We start from the raw sequence: 24,319 nt of genomic DNA on the forward strand, positions 1-24,319 counted from the left end.
GTTACAAATTCATAAAGCAAACTGATAGAACTGAAAGGAGAGACGGTCAAGTTCACAGTTGCAGCTAGAGATTTCACTACCCTTCTCTCAATAATTAATAGAACAGCTAAACAGAGATCAGCAAGGATATGGAAAAATACCATCAACTAACATGATCTAATCAATATTTGTTGAAAATTTTATAGAAGGAAAAACTTTTATTTATAGAAAACTATCCAATAAGAGCAGAATACAGATTATTTCAATGTAACATATACCAAGATAGATTGTATTTGGGACATAAAATAAATCTCAATACATTTAAAAGAATTAAAATTATACAGAATGTGTTCTCTAGCCACAATGGATTCAAGATAGAAATTAATAGAAAGATAACAGGAAAAATCTCCAAACTTCTAGAAAGTAAAGGCACTTCTAAATAATCCACCAGTCAGAGAGAAAGTCTTAAGGGGAAATAAAATAACGTTAACTGAATGAAAATTAAAACAACATATCAAAATTTGGGGGATACATCTAAACAGTGCTGAAAAGGAAATTTAAGGACTGAATGCATACATTAAAAAAGAGGAACAGTCTCAAGTCAATAATGTAAGCTCCTGCTTCAGTAATCTAGGAAAAGAAGAGCAAAATAAAATCCAAGCAAGAATAAAAGAAGAAATCCTAAAGATGAGAGCAGAAATCAATGAAATAAAAACAAAACAATAGAGAAAGATCAGTGAAGCAAAGAACTGCTTTTTTGTTTTAACAGATCAGTAAAATTGGCAAACCTCTGGCAACACTGACAAAGAAAAAAAGAAGACACAAATTACCAATATTGGGAATGAAATGAGCCATCACCACAGTCTCTGCAGAGGATAAGGAAATGTTACAAACCACTTTACATACTTAAATTTGACAACTTAGAATAAATGGACTAATTCCTTATAAAACACAAAGTATAATAATTCACACAGTATGACATAGATAATTTGAATAGCCCTATAATTATTAGGGTAATTGAACTCACAATTTTAAAACTCTTAGAAAGAAATCACCATGCCTAGATGGTTTCACTGGAGGAATCTGTCAAACATTTAAAAGAGAATTAATATAAATTCTACACAATATCTTCCTGAAAGTAAAAGATGGAAGGTAGTTTTGCCTTGTTACTAAAACCAGAGAGTATGAACAAAAATAAAAACAAACAAAAAACTACAGATCTATATTATTTATTAATATATTCGCAAATATCTTTAACAAATATTAGCAAATGGAACTCAGTCAATAAGAAGAATTGTATTCCATGGTTAAGAGTTTATTCCAGAACTGCAAGGCTAATTTCAGTATTCAGAAATAAGCTGATGTGATCCACTATATTAATAGGCTAAAGAAAAAAAAAATCACATGCTTATATCAATCGATATAGAAAAACAAGTTGACAAAATTCAACATCCATTCTTGATAAACGTAGGAATAGAGAGTAAATTTCTCACTTTGATAAAGAAAACCAAAAAACAAAACAAACCTCTAACTAACATTTTACTTAATGGTGAGAAACTCTTTTCTCTTAAGATCATGAACAAGATTAGGATGTCAGTTCTTACCACTCCTGTTCAACAGAGTGCTGGAACTTCTAACCAGTGCAATAGTCAAGAAAAGGAAATCAGATATGGATCAGAAAGGAAGAACTAAAACTTCAGACACCATGACTGGCCTATTTAGAAATTCTCAAAGAACATAAAAAGTCATACAACTAACTAATGAGCTAATCAAGATTACTTGCAAGTGGGACGCCCAGGTGGCTCAGCGATTGAGCGCCTGCCTTTGGCCCAGGGCATGATCCTGGAGACCTGGGATTGAGTCCCACATCAGGCTCCCTGCATGGAGCCTGCTTCTCTCTCTGCCTATGTCTCTGCCTCTCTCTGTGTGTGTCTCTCATGAATAAATAAATAAAATCTTTAAAAAAGAAAAAGATTACTTGCAAGTTAAACCTACAAAATCATATATATTTCTATATGGTAGCAATGAGCATATGGACATCAAAATAAAAAATACAATACCATTTACTGGCTCAAAAAAGTGAAATACTTAGGTGTTAATCTAACAAGACCCGAATAGAACCTATATGCTGAAAGAAAAATTACTTATATGCTGGAAACTACATAAAGGAAACCAAAGATCTAAATAAATGGAGAGATGACATATTGCATACATGGACAGGAAGACTCAACAAAGTAAAGATCTCAGTTCTTTCCACATTGTTTAATATAATTCCTATTAAAATCCCATCAAGATTTTTTTTTGCAGATATAGACATGATTATTAAAAAAATTTCTGTGGAAAGGCAAATGAACTAGAATAATAAACCTACTTGGAAAAAATGAATACAGTGGAAGTAATGAAACCTACCTAAATCCAATATAGTTATGATAATCAGACTGTGCTGTTGGTGGAGAGATAAACGAGAGAACCCAGAATAGAAAACCCACACATATATGCCCAACTGCTTTTAGACAAATGTGCAAAAACAATTGAAAAAAAGATAGCCTTTTCAACAAATAGTGTTGGAGCAACTGGACTCCCATAGGCAAACAAAACATCTAGAACTAAGTTTTATATTTTTCTCAAAAATTACTTCAAAATGGATCACAGTCTTAAATGTAAAATGTAAAACTTTTATTAAAAACATAGGTGGCTCGGTGGTTGAGATCTGCCTTTGGCTCAGGTCATGATCCTGGAGGACTATTCCTGCATCATGCTCTCTGCAGGGAGCCTGCTTCTCCCTCTCCCTGCCTTTGCCTCTCTCTGTGTCTCTCATGAATAAATAAAATATTTAAAAAATAATAAAAATAAAAAAACCACATAGGAGAAAATCTTAGAGATCTAAGGCTAAGCAAAGAGTTCTTAGACTTGATACCAAAAGCATGATCCAACAAAGGAAAACTGATAAATTAGACATCATTAAAGTTAAAAAATTTTTGTTCTGTACAAATGCAGGTTCAGATTTTGTAGGTCTGTGGTGGTCTGAGATTCTGCACTTAGTAAAAGCTCTCAGATGATGCCGAGGCTGCTGATCCATGTCCTTTGCACACAACAAAAATGTGGTGCACTTTTTGGGTAGCAGAGGATGTATAATCTGTAAGGCTCCTTATAATTCTAAAACTGCACGATTTAGTGAGTAAATAGATTTTGTTAACTTTATCATGTTGGCAATTTAGAGAAGTAGAGAACTCAATTTTAACTAAAGGAATGACAGAAAGCCCCAAAAGCCAACTTTACAGCTGAACAGAATGAAAAACAAAATCTTATCTTTTTGAATACCCTTCAATATATTCTAATGCCATATTCAAATGGCACTCATTTCAATTGGTGAACTGTTCTGATGAAAAATAATCAAGTTTCAGCATCAATATTTTATATTAATCTTATGGCCATAATGTAAACTTCCGAAATGAATATACCATTGTGTTTAAATTGCTTTACTTTTCATTTATGGAAATTGGTATTCTCATATTTTCAACTCATACTTTTTGACTTTATCTGAGCCCATGAGCACAACCATCACAGTCTACAAGAAATCTTGTGAGAGTTTTAAATTTAAGTGTGTTGTTACTCTTGGGATTATTGAATAGGTTTTTCTATTCTCTGGTCTAATAGAAACTAAAATCTCTTGTCTTATCTATAATGATGACATTTCAACTCAGATATGATATATCCAAATTTATTTCCATATGTTTCCAATCTTTCTGTCTTTATAACAAAATAAAGAATAAACTGTAGCTTGAAAGGAAGCACACATTAATTCTATTGAGAAAATAAATAAAATTCTATCAGGAATAAATGAATCCTAAAAGATAAAAAATAGTTTTTTTATCTTAATGATATGGATTCATTCAACTGACTGCTATGTCAGTTAGAAATATCCTACTAAAAATGGTTGCATGAAAACATTTTCTCATATCTCCTTGACCAGAATTAGGTCAGAAAGAAGATACATATTTTCATGCGTAAGAGAGATGTTCAATGTTCATGTTTCATGTTTCAAAGGATGAATACAGTATTCCTGGTAATATTACTATACTCTAAAGTGTTAAAATCCATGTTGATGGTATTCATAAAAGTATAGAAGACAAAAATGTTTTATCAGACAGTGTACTATAGTAAAAAGATCAAACCAAAAAAAAAAAAAAAAAAACAAATCTGCGCAGACATAGTTTAGAGGCATCCTGGGACAAGGGGGTGGTGATAGATTGTGGGTAAATGGTCACATAAAATCTAACTGATGTGATGAAAATATTCTAAAATGATTTATAGTGATTGCACAACTTGGTAAATTTACTAGAGATCATTCCATTGTACATATGAAATATAAGAATGATATGATATGTAAAATATCCCTCAATAAGGCTTTTTTTTTTTTTCAGAGCATTTGACTGATATTCAGGATACCTTGAAATACAGCACTTGTTCTGCCACTAAATAAATAGCTGTGTGACCCTACACAAATAATGTACTCGCTATAGGCCCTTATTTCATTATCCATATAAAAGGGGGAATTGGGCAGATGCACACCGAAGTATCTCTTGTCTTTTTCCATTTCAATATTCTGTGACTCCATTTTGGCAAAGTTAGGCTCAAAGAAAGTACTTTTATTCCTTGAAATATATCTAAGTAGAGATGCTCTTCTGAAAGAAATTAAGATCGCAAAATTTACTTTAAAGATTTGCCAAAAGAAATTATAGATCCAAGCCCCTTAAAGACCCTCCTTTTTTAAATCAATAAAGCACTGTTGCTGATGGATCATTTTCTTTGCTTTCCAAGTATATGAAATGTAAGCCACAATGCACTCTGTGCAATAATAATGTCTGTTGTAGGAAGATAAAATAATAAGAAAGAAAGTGAAGCAATTTATAAACCAATGTTTAGAAAGAAACCTGTCAGGAGGGTTTAACAATGCCTATAATAGTTCTGATTTAAATCTCCAATCATAAGAAACTTTTATTGAACACTAGACATAGATAAGAGACCACATAATATTTTGCGCACATGTATGTGTATGTGTATATAAATGTATGGGTTTGTGTATGTGAATATTATATACATGTGTATAATAATTTTTTCTGATGATAAAAATAATACGTTACAGCTTAAGTTTTGCAATTGAAATTATATCTGAAGAATATGCACCAAACAGTCCCTATGTTATAGCAAAGAATGACTTCCATGTGACTATAATTTTAAGAATTTTAATCCTTTTGAAGAAAAAGAATCATTCAACTATATAGCCTATATGATATTATGAGTTATCTAAATTAAAGAGATTTTCTTCCAGTTTTTGCAATATTATTACTTTCAAAATAGGGACAAAATTCCATAGAAAGGTTTTTTTTCATATTATATAGAAGATTAATTGGTAAGGCTAATATTTATACCTTAAAAAAAGACAATAATGCCATTAGACACTTGTGGTTTGTGCTGTATGAGTGTAGATAAGCTGAAAAATTATATCCTCCAAAATCCCCTTCCTTGTATGCTTCCAGGTTAGAATCGGCTCAGTATTTGGGAGGTAGAAACAAGGCAGTAGCCATAACCATCTGGAGCTCTTTTCATGGGGAGACACAGGGATGGGCAGAAGAGGTGCCTGGCAGGTGCCCAGCTTGCCATTTCCCTCTCTTGCTCCACATCTAGCTTTTCTTCCTGACTACGGGCCATCAGTGGCCACAGATTCACCCCCAGGTGCTTGGCTGTGGACTCACTGAGGTCATGGTTTATTTATAGGCAATGGTTTTTCACAGACCTCTACACAGATTCCCCCTTCGTGTTCCTACATTGGTGACTTGACATACTTGGCTTCTCAAACTATGACTTATTGGTAACTCCATCCCTGACTCTGCAACTTCTCATTCAAACACCTTTACTTCCCCAGCTTTTCTCATAACTCTTAATAAGTCTCTTACTCCATAACACTCGTAGTGCTTCTGCTCCCCTGACTAAATCCTAAGTGATGCAAAGTCCTATCCAATGGAAGAAAAATCTTAAGAGAAAAAAAAAAAAGAGTTGGTTTTTTAATTAATTCAAAAACCCAAATATACTTATGGATAGAGGTCCAATCACAGAATCTCATCCAATAATAAAATAAGGGAAAAAAAACCCCATGGATTCAAGCAGAGACCAAATAAAAGGCTCAGCCTCATGTGTAAGCTTGCGAAGGTAATGATCACAAAAAGAAAACAAATGATGACCCACTTCTCTAAGCAGCTGTACAGAAAGAAGATGACTTGAAGTATCCTGAGAATTCTATGGACTCTGTTTTAGCAAGAAGATGGTTTGAAGCAGAGGTACTTAAGTGAGGGAGTCTATATAGTCAAAACCATTTTCATTGTAATACTAATACTAAAGCTTTGTTTGACATTTTTAGTGTTTTGACAGGTTTCATGTTCACTGGTGGTGCAAAATCAATGATGGGTAAAACTGCTAGCACTTTAACAGGAATCAAGACAGTGACATCAAATTCTACTAGTAGACATTATATGTTTGCTCGCTGTATATGTGTGTACACACACACACAGTCTAGTTTTACTTAATGTCCTTGGTGAAGGACTTTCCTTGGTGAAGATGTTCAGTACCTTTTTCCTTTTTTTTTTTTTTAAAGATTTATTTATTTTAGAAAGAGAGTGAGTATGCATGCACAAGCAGGGGAGGGACAAAGGGAGAGGAAGAGAATCTCAAGCAGACTCTACACCTAGCAGAGCCCAACGAGGGGCTTGATTTCATAGCCCTGACATCATGACCTGTGCCAATATCAAGAGTCGGACACTCAACTGACTGAGTCACCCAGGCACCCCTCAGTACTTTTTTCAATGTCAAATAGTTTCTAAATGGTAGAAATTATATTCTAATTGGGCCAGTGTAGCTCTAGAAAAAAATTCTATAATCCAATTCATTCATTCACTATATATTTTTTATTGAGTACCTAATATGAGCCAGACACTCTTCTGGGGACTGAGGATATAAAATGGTCTCCCTCCCTTGCTTCTTTCCTTCCTTCCTCCTTCCTTCCTTCCTTCCATCCACCCACCCATCATACTTATCTCTGTATATGTGCGTAGAGAACCATGGTTCTTTCTGGGTAGTATGATTATAGGTTAATTGCCTCTCTCTTCCTTTCCGTACTTGCTTGAGTTTGAAAAATAGTGAGCATGCTATTTTTATAAAAACAATAAAGTCATTATTCTTAAGACAAAACGTAATGCAACTCGTTGCTCTTTTGAAGAAATACAAAGTAAAATTTCAAATCTTAAACTAAAAGGAGTATAAAAAAGAGGGCTCTATTCTTTCTTGTCACACTTAAATTTTCTTTCTTCTCATTACTTACAAAGCCAATAGAACATGACATGTGGAAATTGTTTTCTAAGACTGATTTAGAAGGCAAGGTCTCCAAAATCTTCTCATCCCACACAGCAAATACTAAAGCACTTCTTTTTAAAAACATTATTACAAAGGTTCTTTAGAAAAAAATTAACTAAAAATTTTAGTGGTATCATTGGATCTCCAAAAAGGAGAATGCTAATGATGCATTATGCATGGAACATCACTCAAATGCACATTCTGAAAATTAACCCCTTGCCTTCAGAGGAGATAAGCCCTGTGAAAGTGAAAATGGCATATCTGGCTAGTTTTTCTTGTTCCTGGGGAAAGAGTAATATACAACAACATAAGGAATAGATAAAAGTCCTTGTCCTAATAAAATTTACATGTTTGTAACATGCAAGACAGTGTTTTTTTTTTTAATTGATGGAATTACTAAGATATTTACATTTAAAATTTTTTTTGGATTTTGATTTTAATTCACATTATTTGTGTAGTGGATAGGACAACCATATGCACAAATACGTTTTAACTTCAAAGATGAAAACTGGTGATGCTCCAGTCTCTCTCTCTCTCTCTCTTTCTCTCTCTCTCTCTTTTTTTTTTTTTAGTTTGGGGCAGTAGTTTTTTTCTTCCCTGCTATCACTCTATCAGTAATTACTAATGATTCACAATAAGTTGGCTGTCCTAACATGGCAGTCCTAGGAATCGGCAATAGGTCATCTGGGTTCTTAGATCAAATGGTTCTTTGTATCATAAGTGTTTGAAGAAAATTAAATCCATGGATTGAGACTATCTGTACTTCAATGAGTCAGGCCTACAACCTGGCCTGTTCAGTACTTTAGACCAGCTGTTTTCAAACGCCACTTAGAGATCAGTGCTAAACTGACCACATAAGAATTGCCAGGAGAACGTATTAAAAAATACAGATTTTTTTTGTCCTCCCTATGGAAAATTCTAATTTGGTAGGCTTAGAACTGGAACTAAGAATTTATATTTCTAAAGGATTCTCCAGATGACTCTTATATATAGCCAGATTTGGGAACCATTGACTTAGGAAGATACTAGAAAGTGAATATAGAGCTGTGATGTCACAGTAAATAATTTGCTGGTTAATTTACAGACATTGAGAAAAGGACATTAAGAAATATCCTGTTCTGTGTATATTCTCAGATTTCCCAATTGTAAGTAAAAAATAAACTGGGAATTTGTATTAGCTAGAACACCTAAAGACTATTTTAAAATATCAAAACAAGAGACAGGAAGATAAATTTATCATGAAGCTAAAATTCCAGAGCCACTCACAAGCATGGACTAACCGTGCTGAATACTGTTGGAAGCTGTAGTGTTCTGGAAGGGTGAGGAAGCCAAGCTGCAATCAGAAGGCATTTCTAGGTAAGTATATCTGGAAAGTGGCATAAAGAGATCTCAGAACAAAGATACTTCAGTCTCCAAGGTATCAGTACATTTGTTGTGATTTCTCTTCTTGTTCTAAATAAATAATCATTGTCATACCTAATTTTATATTCATGATTTGTATACTTTTTTAAGGAAAAGATGTGTCCTCCAGAAGATGCAATATTCAAGTCCCACATAACCTGTATGAATGCCTGTTTCAATAGTCAGTCAGTATTAAGAAATCACAGCAGGAATATAAGACTTAGTTAGAGATATGCCACTGGAGAAGCATTAGACATAAGATCACTTAATAAGACACAGTACTGGATAATCTTTGAAGAATCCTCTAAGAGGGACTGAATAGAGGGTGCAAAGGTCTGGTGGGGAAAAAAGCATGGCATCATCAAGGAATTAAAATTATTAATATCTAGAATGGCTGGGGCAAAGACTTCAAGAGGAGGTTGAGGAAAAATGAAGCCACAGGAGCCAATCGCATAGGCCACATTAAGGATTTTCTACCCTGATTTGAATGAGAAAGGAGCCACCAAAGTTTCTAAATAGGAATCTATGAAATGATGAAAATTACATTTTTGTAATTTTGTAAATCTATGACATGATGAAAATTACATTTTTGTAATTTTGTAAATCTATGACATGATGAAAATTACATTTTTGCCAAATGTATTCTAGACTTTGATCAGTAAAATAGATTGGAAACGTTCAAACCCAGAGGCAGGAGGACCAGTAAAGAGGCCGTTGAGAGAGAATGGTGATTAAAGTTTGGAAAGGCAATGGCTGTGTGAGACATGGGAATAGCAAGACATATTTAGGATATAGGATTTGGTGGCTGATTTGATATGAATTGTGACAGAAAAAGGGAGTCAGGGATGTTGACCAAATACTCTGACTTGGGCAACTGGATGGATGATGGTGTTATTTCCAGAGAGAAGGAACACAGAAGAGAAGCAAGTTTGGAGGAATGGGATTAGGGGGGATCAGGAGAACAGGAATTCAGTGTTAGAAAGCTGAAATTGAGGTGCCTGTGGTGTGTCCAACTAGAGAAATTCAGCAGGAGATTGGATACTGGGGCCTAGGGCTCAGGAGAGATTTGACCTGGAATTTATCTTTGAATCTATACTGGGTATATACTTGAGATTAAGTTGAATCAGGAGAGTGTGTGAAATGAGAAGAGGATCCTGAGGACTATGAACATTTAAGGAATGGGCAGGGATAGGGGAGAGCATAATGGAATCCAGGGAGTGAGCCAAAGTAGTAGAATAATCAGAAATGTAAAATGTAATGGAAACCAAGGGAAGTAGAAGAGAGATACAACAGTGTAGATGTTACTGAGATGTCAGGTAGGATAAGGTCTGAAAAGGTCATCGATCCCTCGAGAGGTAGAGAATACAAGATGGAGAACCAAGTCATCACAAAAGGAATCAGGGCAAAAATGTACATATACACTCTCTCCTCGGGGCCCAAAACAAGAGCGGTGGCTGATGAAAGCCACGTTGGAAACCCCTTGGGAAATTTTAAAACAAGTCCATGAGCCTTCAACACTGATTGCCAAATGCTTTGATCAAATAGCTTGGTTTTATCGGACAGTTTGTTTGAAAAATCCTTTTTTGTCATGCATGTTTATTTTTGTCAGAAGTGGTAGTCAGATTTTTTTTGTTGCTGTTCAAGGAAATGTGGTCACTGTATGTTTTAGGAATACATACGATGAGAACAAGAGATACAGTTCATCCTGCTTTCTACCTTCTTGTATACCAAAGGCCTAACGAGAGCATACATAGCTTGGTTCCAATTCTGTATCCTTTCCTGCTTCCCTCAGGACTCTTTTTTTTTTTTTTTTTGGTCAGACATCTACAATTCTTCATCAGCATGATGTGTGGGATTTTAAGAAACAATAATATGCCATCAAAATAGGTAGATGTCTCTTCATTGCTACATTCTCAGTGCCTAAGACAATGCCTGGCACTGAGTAGGCCCTAAATAAATATTTATCAGATGAATAAATGGAAAGAAAATGGAAGAAGCTAATTTGATCTTTATGTGTAATAGAAGAGTGGGGAAAAAGAAGAAAAAAACTGCTAGAGAAAATATCCTAGAGTTTTTGCCTTTTCAGTTGCAAAAAAATATGAGCCCCCCCCCCAATATCAGCTCTTTGAGAGCTTGACCACATATCTAAAGTGGCTCACACAAGTCTTAATATTCTCCAAGAGTCCCCAGATGGCAAAGTGTTGGGGGCAAGGACTGTCTCTAGTCCCTGATAGTACTCGGAAATAACAAGGTGCTCCCAACTCAAACCAAGCCTGGTCAAATATCAAAGGAGAAAAAACACAGCCATGTCAAATTTGTTTAAATTAGTGTATATATCTCAAGGGCACGATTTAATAAAAGAAACTATTCTGGGCAGCCCAGGTGGCTCAGCGGTTTAGCGTCACCTTTGGCCCAGGGCGTGATCCTGGAGACCCAGGATGGAGTCCCATATCGGGCTCCCTGCGTGGAGCCTGCTTCTCCCTCTGCCTGTGTCTCTGTCTCTGTGTGTGTGTGTGTGTCTCTCATGAATAAATAAATAAAATCTTTAAAAAAAAAAAAAAGAAAACTATTCTTGGTGAATCTTAGGAAGTAGGGAAAGATTGAAAAGCAGTTGACTGTTGGGTTGTCTCTTGTTTTTTGTGATACCATCATTGGTAACGCAGGTTTCAGTTCTCAAACTCTTGGAATGGGCTGAGCAAACTTGCCGGCACTTCCAACAACTCACCAGTCCTTTCTAACAGCATGTGATTGCAGAGCCGCTTAACAGCCTTGTTCTCTCTGGCTAGCCTTCCAAGCCTGTCTACATGGTGTGATCCAGTTTGAAGATAAGTAGCTAGAACTAGCTGTAGAGCAGCTTTTGATAGAGGTTTGTTCCTAGAAATTCTAATATCCTTTGCTCCTTAGGAAATACTCAATATGAAATTTTAATCCAGATGTTCACCCAAGAGTCACTTTTTAATATTGCTTGCTTCCTTTCCTTTGCCTAGTAGGGGTACGCTATCTGTGTTAATATGCAATTTTGTGTTAAGTAGGAAACATTACCTCAAAAATTAAAAAAAAAAAAAACCTTAAATGATTTGAGAACATTTGTCCTCAATAGTTCCATGCCAAAATATGGCACTGTGCAAATATTGTATTTTTTTTCAAATTACTTTCATCTTTTTAAAAGTTTTCTTTCTCCCCATTGAAATCTGTTCAATGCTATCATCAAAGCTAACCCCAGGACATCACTGTCAGTATTAAATCTGTATAAATTCCTATACAAAATACCCTTGGGCTATTTTGTCAACTTGAAACTAGAACATTATTTTCACCAGAGGACTAGATGTGCCAGAATGTTAATTTTTAAATTGCTGAACAGATCTTAATCTGAAAGTTAATATGAATTATGTTTCCTCATATAGTGGCAGGCAGTCCAAACAAAAATTGTAAAAGATGAGTTATGATGAATTGGGTGTATTTTCATATCTCTGATTATGGAAAGTGTAAAAATCTTCCTGTTTTTGTTTACTCCTTGATTAGTTCAAACTTTAGTTGCTGGAAGAGGCATTACCCACAAAACCTGTAATGGTATTCTCATTGCTTATAAAGTTTATAGCCAGAGTTTCAGTTTTCTTAGAGACACATTTCCTCTGCAATAAAGTTTCTAAAAATGCATCTATAGTAGCTTTGTACTTTTATAAATGAATTTTGTCTTTTCAAATGGCTCCTCTTATATATGTCAGAACAAAGCCATGTGTATAAAGAAATTGGTTATTGGAATAAAAATTCAAAGTTCTATCAGGATGTAAAATAAATGGTTTAAGTGTGTGTGTGTGTGTGTGTGTGTGTTTATTTAGATTGTTTGTATGTGTTTTTAATAACTTTTCCCAATTACTAACACCAAACAAATGTTATTTTGGAGAAATGGATAGCAAATTCATCTAATGTGTCCACATATTTCATGGTTTGTCTTAGGAAAGCTGGAGGGAAGGAGCAGTACATTGAACGGGGCATTTCTATTTTAAGGAACTATATCTAAAAATACACAAAGCAACAATGCTATTGTAATGAAAATGGATAGGGATAGCAATAATGACTGTTTTATAGGGTTATTTTGAGAATTACATGAAATAAAGCAAGAAGTAAATAAAACATATGTAGTCAGAAGAGTGTATGTTTTAAGAAATATTATTATTATAAGCTCTAAACATTGATAGGCCTGAATTAAACACACACACACACACACACAAATCACATCGAAAGATAACAGTCAGGCACCCAGGTGGCTCAGTCGGTTAAGCGTCTGCCTTTGGCTCAGGTCACGACCCAAGGGTCCTGGGATGGAGCCCTGCAGCAGACTCCCCTCTCTAAGCATATCTGTAGGCCAGTATGACCCTGGGCTAGAACATGTTCCTGTTGTCCTCTACAATTATTATTTTAGTTTTACAAACAGCTTTATTAGGGTATAATGTACATACTGCTAAATTCACTCCCTGTAAATGTACAGTGTAGTGTTTTCTAGTCAATTTATAGAGCTGTGCAGCCAACAGTACAATCCAGTTTTAGAACATTTCCATCATCCCCCTAGAAAAAGGGTTCCTCATACGTACTTAGAGTTAATCCCTGTTCTGGTTTTCAGCCCCTGGAAACCATTACTCTGCTTTCTGTCTCTATAAATTTTAAATCTTACAGACATTCCATATAGAATTATACAATATGCAGTCTTTTGGGTCTGGCTTCTCTCACTTGGCATAATGTTTTTGAAGTTTATCCCTGTGGTCGTATGTTTTGGTAGTTCGCTCCTTTTTTTTATTGCTGAATAGAATCCCATTTATGGGTATACCACAACTTTTATCCATTCTCTTCTTGGAAGACATTTGGATGGCTTGGAGTTTTTGGCTATTATGACTAGTGCTGCTGTAAACATTCATGTACATGGCTTTGTATGAACATGTGTTTTTATGTTGCATATAATCCTGGGAGTGGAATTGCCGTGCTATATAAGTTTATATTTAGCTTTTTTGTTAAATATAAACTTGTGCATACAATTTTACATTCCCACTAGCAGTGTATTAATGTTGAAGTTTCTTTATATCCTTTCGTTTGTTTGTTTTTTTATATCCTTGTCAACACTTATTACTGTCTATCTTTTTGATTGTAGTTATTCTAGTGGGTGTGTTGTGGTATCTCGTTGTGGTTTTAATTTGTGTTTCTCTCATGATGTTGAGGATATTTTCATGTGCTCACTAGCCATTCTGTACCATCTTTGGTTAACTATCTGTTCAAATATTATGCTCATTTTAAAAATTGGGTTGTTTTTCTTCTCATAACTGTAAGTATTCTTTACATATTATGGATGCAAATTCTTTATCAAATGTATGATTTGCAACATTTTTCCCAGTCTGTGGCTTATTTATTAATTTTAATGGTATCTTTTGAAGCATAAAAGTTATATACTTACCTACTTTATAAGGTAACTTATTTACTTTGATATAATTTTATCTATTTATTTTTTTATGAATTCTGTTTTGGTGTCATCTAAGAACTCTCTGACTAACTCGAGGTCATAAATATTTATTACTTGTGGTTTTTTCTATAAGTTTTGTGGCTTTAGTTCTTGTAGTTATACCTTTGATCTATTTTGAGTTAATTTTTATGTATGATCTCAAGTAAAGTCTAATTTCTTCTTTTATTTTTTGCATATTGATATGTAATTGTGAGCATTATTGTTGAAAGTCTGTGTCTTTTACCTATTGAATTATTTGGCCTCCTTGTCAAAAATCAGTTGCCTGTTAATGTAATTTCTTTCTGGACTCTTAATTCTGTTATATATATATATATATATATATATATATATATATATATCCATCATTATGTCAGGACCAACTGTCTTGAATACTGTGTCTTTCAGTAAGTTTTGAAATCAGATAGTGCAAGACCTCCAAGTTGTTCTTCCTTTTGTACTGCTATTTATAGCCTGTTTACATTTTAAAAGTACAAGATTTAAACATAAAATCAATCCTGGGGTGTATATGTGTGTGTGTGTGTGTGTGTGTGTGTACACATGTGCATGGGTTTTCTGTTTAATTTTGACTAAAAACTAAATTTACTACCACATTTTACTACCCCCATCTGCCAACAACAAAATCGACAACATGGAGACAAAAAACAAAGTACCTCTCAACCCTCTTCTATTTTCTAGAAAATAAAGATTAGGCTCAAGTGGTAAATGAATATATGTTTTTTTGTTTGGGTATATTACTTACATTAGTTAGTTCATTTTTTGCTACTATCTGTGATAAAGTGTCTGTGTTTTACTATTGGTGAAACTTGTAAGCATCAATGGTATGCAGTTTCTAGGATACTGAACTTTTATTCAGGCAGTCTCCTACTTCCAGGGAGTTAACCGCATGCATTAAGTTGTACTGCATAAACCCAAGTAAGTAATTGAAAAATTCTTGTTTAGTGGAAAGATTTTTCTACTATTTGAACCAATTCTCATTTCATCCAAAACCCTTCTGTTGTCACATTTAATGCAAATAAGGAACAAAACAAAATTAAATTAAGTAAACAGAAAAGTTGTCCTTTTTGCAAAGAAACTGCTCTTGTACTACTTATTCCTGTAGTTACATGATTACATTAAATTATTTCTTTATGTTATTTATAGAAATAAAGCAATATTAATATTAATATAGTTAAACAATATTGATATTAATAAAATCACATTGAAAACATATGTGGACCTTTATGTTTTTGGATTGTTATTTACAGTAGCCAACACTGATTGTTGGAAGCAATCCAAACAATCATACCATAGAAGAATAGATAAAGTACACACACATTCACACACACACACACACACACACACACAATGGAATATTATTCAGCCATAAACATGAATCTTCCCATTTGCAGCAACAGGGATGGACCTAGAGAGTATAATACTAAGTGAAATAAGTCAGTAAGGAAAGATATCATATGGTTTCACTCATATGTAGAGTTTAAGAAACAATGAACAAACCAAGAAAAAAAGAGACATATGCAAAAACATGCTCTTAAACACAGATAACAAACTGGTGGTTGCCAGGGGGGAGTGGATGGGAGGATGGGTGAAACAGAAAAAGTAGATTGATGACCACTGAGAAATGTATAGAATTGTTTAATCAAAACCATAATGAGATACCACCTCACACCAGTGAGAATGGGGAAAATTAACAAGGCAGGAAACCACAAATGTTGGAGAGGATGCGGAGAAAAGGGGAACCCTCTTGCACTGTTGGTGGGAATGTGAAATGGTGCAGCCACTCTGGAAAACTGTGTGGAGGTCCTCAAAGGGTTAAAAATAGACCTGCCCTATGACCCAGCAATTGCACTGCTGGGGATTTACCCCAAAGATACAGATGCAATGAAACGCCGGGACACCTGCACCCCGATGTTTCTAGCAGCAATGGCCACAATAGCCAAACTGTGGAAGGAGCCTCGGTGTCCACTGAAAGATGATGGATAAAGAAGATGTGGTCTATGTATACAATGGAATATTCCTCAGCCATTAGAAACGACAAATACCCACCATTTGCTTCAACGTGCATGGAACTGGAGGGTATTATGCTGAGTGAAGTAAGTAAATCGGAGAAGGACAAACATTATATGGTCTCATTCATTTGGGGAATATAAATAATAGTGAAAGGGAATAGAAGGGAAGGGAGAAGAAATGGGTAGGAAATATCAGAAAGGGAGACAGAACATGAGAGACTGCTAACTCTGGGAAACGAACTAGGGGTGGTGGAAGGGGAGGAGGGCGGGGGATGGGGTTGACTGGGTGGTGGGCATTTAGAGGGGCAGTTGACGGGATGAGCACTGGGTGTTATTCTGTATGTTGGCAAATTGAACACCAATAAAAAATAAATTTATTATTAAAAAAAGAATTGTTTAATCATATTGTACACCTGAAATTAATACAACACTGTCTATTAATAAAACAAAAACAATATTATTTCATCTAAGTCTCCATTAAAACTCCCTTTTACATAAAAAAAAGTAAAAGATTATTATGATACACCCTTGGTCTTAATTGTTGTACTTTCCTCTCCCTCTCACCCCAGTATATACATACAATATGCCATGTTCAGTCTACTGGTAAGAGATCAAACATGAACATAGTGTTCCTCTTACAATATGGAAATATTAAAGCATGAATAACATGATAACTTATAAAGGTAGCGATTTTATTTTCTAGTTGGCTGTCCTCATTATTATGAGGTTTGTTCAAAGAACTGAGACAAATCTACTTGCTGAATCTTCTTGAGGTACTCTGTGATTCTCTTTGAACTTTAAAATGTGGAGATAATAGCTCATTAATGATTTAAAATAGAAGTAAACATTTATACTGATGAAAATCATGCAGGTTCTACTATGGCTGAGAAAAATAGAGGTCACTCTTTCATTATGTACTTCAGCAAATAGGCTCTTTTAATCTGCAAATATCCTTTTAATACCTCCCCAGATCAATTTCTCTTTTCCAATCCTTCTTTTAGAAATTGACATTGTTTCAAGTATAATATTGTGAACTAATAATTAATGTAAATTAATTATTTCAAGCTCAAAATTATTGTGCCTAAGTAAATTAAATCCAAACTGCCAATATCCAATTCTGTAAAAGCATTTAAGGGTTAGATTATTCATATAGAGTTTTTTTTAAGTCCATTAGCATAATAACTACCTGCTATTAGGCTTTATGTCCATATAAGTCCCAAGCAAACCCAAATCCAACATCTTCTGAGCTAAGTCAATGTTAGATACAGGATTTTAAACTAGGAACATAAAAGCCAAAGGGCAGAAAAAGTTAGAAGAAAATTCCTACAGCCCTGGGGCAGAAAAAGTTAGAAGAAAATTCCTACAGTTGTATTTTTGGAGTCTAGCAGATACAATGTTCTAGATCAGTAGTTTCCAAGTCTATATATTCATCAGAATCTCTAAAACTTTTAAAAATACAAATACCGGTATTCCACACTCAGACATTTTGATATAATTAGTCTAGGTGGGGACTGACCATCTTTAAATGATTCTAATGTACAGTCAGGGTTAAGGAATTTTGCTCTAAATAAAACCTCAATAAGGCAGCAAATTGTGATATTATGACTAATACAAGTGAGATTTTTTAAATGGGTTAATCTATATTAAAAACAACATGGATACCATTAGGAGAATTTTACTGCAGAATCAAGGTGCATTCACTGGACTGCCATGCCCGATGCTATTCATGTGATCTTATCTGTTTCACTCATGTACCCATGATCTAACAGAAAATAATCTGAAAAATCGATGTATTCATGTTGCTCACCATGTACTTGCTTTTTACATGACTTTTCAGATCAGTAGTCACTATATCATTTATACTTGAGAAATTGAGCTTTTCCAGCTAGCATTATTTTTGAGTGCCAACAAAATAAGGTTTTACTATTTGAATTTCTGTATTTCAAGTTAATTCAATTCTGTTGGTCTCCAAATACTTAGGCTTTAGTTTTTCTTAGAAGGAATAATTATTTCAAAATGTTCTCTACCATACCAGAAATGTCTAATTGCTTTAAGATATTGAATATAAAGTCATTATATTTGGTAGTGAGGGGGGCGAGGAACTGCAAGATAAAACAGACTTTAAGATATATGTTATAGAACAACTTACTAAGATTTAACTGTAGAAGTAGAGGTAATGATTTGAAGCCCATTTATGCAAAAGCAGCGAAGTCATATGTTAAATCGTAGCACTGAAAATTGAATTTGGTGATATATACTCTTTCTTTATAAGAGTGACTATTTTATTTTATGTTTTAAGTTTTAATTTGAATTCCAGCTAGCTACCCCCCTTTTTTTTAAAAAAAAGATGTGATTACTTCCTACCACAAGCATATTGAGAGTATGTGTCTTTACAAGGGAGTAAGGGGAAATATTATTCTCAACCTAAATGAATCAAATTGATGTTAAAATTGCCTATTTTGCTGCCCAAGTACTTCTATTATACTCCAAACTATAAGAAATCTTCCAACAAAAGTTATTCTGCTAAAAGCTGGTAAGATTTTTTTTCAACATCGGGGGTTACTATATTTCCCTGTGGGTTTTCAAGGTTTCTGATAACTCCAGTACTATGAGAGACAATGAAATATTTAAAAAACAAGTATTTGAAAGAAAAAGAAGACAGGCCTCTGGCCTTTTTTTTATTATCATTTTGAGATTTGTCAATAAGGCTGAACACAATAAGTAGGAAGAGTTGGGTCTCTGGTATATGGCTCCATTTGGGTAAGATAAGATAGTCAGCAGTGGCTATTTGGTCATGAGTGAGGCCAAGCTACTTCAGGAGGTGGTATTCTTCAAACAACACCAGGGGCCATATGTAGCAGAGCTTAGCCCTGGGTAGGTGATATAGAAAATACTCTGAAGTTCAGGAAGGCTGATCATTGGAATAGGAGTTCTGTCTGTGGAAGCACAGCACCCAGGGAGCTCCATATCCCTTTACCAAAAATCAGTGCTGAGCAACTTAAAACTCAGTTTATTAAAAGATCAATTTGTCAAATGATGATTTCATCAAATTTATCAATCAGCAAGTGCTTATCTTGAGAAATCATTTTCTTGGATTATATTCAATTAATAAATTTTACTCTAGCTATATTTTAATTAATCTTCAATTTATTAAATGCTGAGGGTCATTAAATTTTCTTATGAATATGTTTTTGAAGAATAGTTCCATAAGTAGAATTTAACATTTTCAAGAAGAATCCATTTTGATCACAGTTAAGTAAAGTAAGACATATTTCTGAATATAGGCTTTATATGAATATCTCCAAATTCATTTACTATATTCAAAAAGAATATTCCTTAAAACAAATTGTTGATATATTGACAAATGTATTAAATTCAGTGAATTAGTTATTCAGAAAATAACTCCTTCAGGGAATTCAAGTTGCTCTGTCTTCTGTGTGAGCTAGAATTCGGAGGTAGGAGTAGGTCTGAAATGGGGGGTATCATGGATCTGGAAAGAGTAGAAAATGGCTCTAGTTTAGAATGTAGTGAGGGCAACTCAGGACACAGTGCCCAAGCCCTGTGACTGGGGCCAGCCTGCAGGAGAAGGGATACTATAATAAGCTTGGATGAATGGAGGCATTTATAGCCTACTAAAACCCAAATTGCTCTGAAAATAAATAGTGAGGCTGGATTTGCAGAGATGAAATGAGTTGACCCAGCTGTGAGAGAACTGGGGAAGGTGGAAGCTCAAAAAACAGGCATGGGGCTGAGAAATTCCACTGAGCAGGCCACATTTACACCATCTCAGACCGCATACTATCATCTCTGCTTCCTCCAACTCATGGGTTATCCCAAGGTAGGAGACAGTGCAAGTAGGATTTGGCTGAAGCTGCAAGCACTTGCTTCTGTACAGATTTCTGCCCTTCAAAGGAAGCAACATTTGCAGTTCTTATTTTGTTTCAATCCCTGGCAAAGAATATGGAATATGGAGCACGGTACTGGGCACACTGAAGTAGGTAAAAAAAAAAAAGTCTTGTTGATATAGTAATATGTGGACTCTTGAAAACTTTTGTCAAGTCATTTGAGGCTTTCCCATGACAAAAATTCTGATTTATGCTTTGTATGGCAAATTCTCCAGTACTCGAGAATCCCATATTCCATAGGCATGTGTTTGAGAAACAGAGGTGCTAAAGTCAGACTTTGACCTTTGAGGAGGATATAAAGTTACATTACAAGATACTTGATTGAAACCATGTTCTTTGCACTCAGGGTGCTGAAAATTCAGAGGAGGTTTAGAAATTCCTGAAGTCTAAAAAGCCCCAGGCACTTCCCCAAAGCCTCAGGTGTGGTTTTATTTCTAGTAAACTAAACTTGAAAGAAGCAAAGTTATAAATAGCTATTACTGGTAAAGCAAAGGTGCAGCCATTTCCTCATGTAGAAATGTTTCCAGGCTCTAATTAATATAATACAAATTAGGAACACTTCAAACATGAAAGAATTATTCAAAACCAAAATCTGTTTACCTCATCAATACTGCCTCAAGGCACATAGATTTATAATAGATAGAAACATGTTCAATAAAAAATACCAACTGAGGCAATTACCTAGTTGCTGTGGAAATCCAAATGTTGGGCTGATATAACTGGAATAGAGAAAACCCTGGAACTCTGGAGAGAAAACCTTTTTGAACTGAAATCTGGGGACTGTGCCATATATGAAAGAAAGATAGAGCATAGCATTTTAGGGCTGGAAAAGCCCTGAGGTCACCTAGTTCCAATCTTAGGTTCTTCCTCATATTTCTCATTTCCCAAATAAGAAAACAAGGGCAAAGAGCCTACTCAGTGTCACATAGTCACAGAACCAGAGCTAGAGTCCAAATTCTGTCCAGCAGCAAGAAAGCTATCTAGGGTTCTGGGCTTATGTGCCTTCGCGTCTAATTATTCTGTGTCATAGTAGAGCTAGTGTAGGGTCCATGGTTGGAGCTCCATCATTAGGAGGATGACTTTTTTTTTTTGGCTCTAGAGTAACTATGGAATAGTTTTTAGTACTTCTCATAGGCAGGAAAGGGTGATACGTGAGCCACTGCCAACTCTTTTTCACCTTCTCTCCTACCAACTTCTATGAGTTTCCCCCAGATGGACATGTACATAGACTACAGTTTTGAATGCATATGATTTGTTTTGTGAGTGTGGTTGTGTGCATGCTTGTGTTTTGAGAAATACTATTTCTTAAAGTATATGAGTGTATAGTACGTATCTGAGCTACGGATTAGATATGGGTCATTCTGTGTCTGGGCACTTGGTGTGTAGCTGTTGTCAGGTAGAGAAGTCATCTGCTGGAAAGAAACTTGCAGTACGTCTGCTTTATGACAGTAAAAGGATGATGAATTTGAAGGTTATTTCACTTGATTTTTGTACCCTTTCCTTGGGGACCCTTTGGAGATAGAAAATCCAGAGTAGGCATTCATATTCTTCATAATGTCGCTGAGTACTAAGCAACTTAAAACTCAGAAGAGGAACTCTTACATAGGCAGGAAATTCTTTGTAAAATTTCAGTAAGCCAATCAGTGTCGTCTTTGTGAATTACTGCCTGAGATACTGATTTACTATGAGATAGTGGGGTAGTGAGTAGGGTGAGAAGAGAGATAAAAGTGAGTCCTAGAGTCTGACACTCTGGGTGGAGTCTTGACTAGGCTGTTTACCAGCATGTGATTTGGGGAGAGCTCCTGGTTTTGTTTCTGTTTTTGTTTTTTTTTGTCTGTTTGCCATTAAATCTACACATAGATTCTTCCTTTAGAAACTGCTTGAGAGACAGACATAAATCTAAAGACCTCCCCAAAGCATCTCCAAGGCAATAACTGTCACAAATTTCTACTCTTTCTGACTCTGGTGCAGATAAGGCTGATAATGGCTCATAACAAATATTAGTTGAATGAATTCATGGATACATACCTATGTAATCAACAACAAACACCTAATATTTGAAAGATACTTCATACTTTTAGCTTGTTTCACCTCAATACCTTGTGAAGTGAGTATTTTTATCTCCCTTTTCAGTCGAGGGTATTGAAGGTCAAAAAAAAAAGGTTGAACAATAGTTATGGATCGGAAGTAGAAAGCGCCACCTTTGAAGCACATGGCTCTGACTCCAGAGACCCACAGTTGCAACTTACACAAGTACCAAAAGCTACATGTCATTTCTGAAGATCCAAGAATAACTGTTCATCTCTGTCTTCAGCAGTATAGGCTCAGCATGACAAATTCCCACCAAAATGATTCAGATCTGACCTCAAAGGAACACTCTGCCATGGGAGGAGGACGGTACTTATCATGGTGCAATTCCATGATCATTGGAAAGGGTTATTTGTATAAGTATTTTAAGGCATTAGAGTTCCAGTGGAGCCTGTACTCAATGCTTGGATTACACAGGAAGGCTTTTGTAGCGTAAACTAATTCCTTAAGGCAACGTGCATCATTCCCCAGGAGAGAACACCTCCCACTCTTTGATTCCAACTGAGGCTTGTGATAGAGAGACTGTGAATTCTCTATGGGCAAGACATCCCCGTGAAAGATGTTGCTGGAGAAAATACAGAATTAGGGACAACAAACAAAGAAACAAATATGGCCACTGCCGATATAATTCTCATGGAGCTGACACTAAGATTTGGTTATTTAAAAAAGATTAATTTATAATTTTTCTTGCAAGGGCATTTCCAATTAATAAAGTTGAGGATGTCTGAATAAGAGAGTCAATATTTTAAAAAATATTATAATCTATGTATTTCCTTCCTAATAATCTGGGATAAATTCAGATTTTTTTCTTTTGGAAGAAAAAGTGGAAGTATATTTTTTCCCCTTTTTCCTTTTTTTTTTTTTTTTAAAGATTTTATTTATTCGTGAGAGACACACAGAGAAGCAGAGACATAGGCAGAGGGAAAAGCAGGCTTCCTACAGGGAAGCCTGATGCGGAACTTGATCCCACGACCCCGGGATCACCGACCTGATCCAAAGGCAGACGCTCAACCACTGAGCCACCCAGGTGTCCCTCTCTTTTTTCCTTTAAAAAAAATCCAGGATTATATCAGGATTATACTAACCACATGTTAAATTTTTAAATGTATAACTGAATATACAACAATATCTATCACTACAATTTTTGAACTAAATTTTTATACCAAAATATAATGTGGAAAAAATATATATAATGTGGAAAGTTCCTGGACTTTTTGTGCCTCTGTGTGTTGGACTGTGCTCTCTTCCTCCCACCCCTTCTGCAGGTAGGTAAATAGTGAAAGTTGTGATGATTTCTGCTCTCCCTTTCGCAGAATTAGCTGTATCTATAGCACTTCTGCACAAACTGCAGTCATCAGTTTTCTGGAAATATTGTCATTATTTGTACCTCTTGCCCTTCCTGATCTCTGAATAATGAGAGCAAGTTATCTTATTGCCTTGAATATTATATTAGGACCGAAGCACTGGGCTCAAAGAATGTTTGCTGAGTGGGTGATATGGGCACAGTCAGGTACCCTCACATTCTCCCCACGCTACCTGAGGTTGAGAACAGTGACCTGACTTGGACTCAAACCTGACTGGACCCAAGCAATAGGTCAAATCTCATGTCTTCTTTAATTTTGGTAGAGTAGGAGTCGCTGATCCTAAATTATTTTCGTAGTTCAATCATCTACTATCTCTGGATGTCTTATTAAACTTCAAAAAGCTGTACCTTCTCCTGCCTCATGGGAATGGTGGAAAATAAATAAGACCAGATCTAAAGAACCAGGATTTCTTATTGGAGAGTACATTATTATTATCATACCAAGCAAGCTCTCCTGAGAGCTGAAAAATCTACTCCAAGAAGAAAAAAACAACCTGGAAACATTTTCATCCTACCAGTGCTGTTTTCTATTATTAAACAGTACACATCCTGTGAACCCCTATGGTATGATTCTAGAAGAATGAAGCAAAAGGTAAGATAAATGTGAAAAAAAAAATAAGCCTAAGCACTATTTTTGTGGAGGGCCACTGATTTTTATAAC

The 24,319-nt window shown here is 35.2% G+C and overlaps 1 protein-coding gene across 4 annotated transcripts in view; it reads right to left on the reverse strand.

The window, feature by feature from the left end:
- GPR149 (G protein-coupled receptor 149) overlaps positions 1–24,319 on the reverse strand; it is a 64,775-nt gene that overhangs the window by 14,522 nt on the left and 25,934 nt on the right. The window lies entirely within an intron of this gene.

The sequence above is a fragment of the Vulpes vulpes genome, chromosome 11 (assembly GCF_048418805.1).
Source record: "Vulpes vulpes isolate BD-2025 chromosome 11, VulVul3, whole genome shotgun sequence".
Taxonomy (NCBI): domain Eukaryota; kingdom Metazoa; phylum Chordata; class Mammalia; order Carnivora; family Canidae; genus Vulpes; species Vulpes vulpes.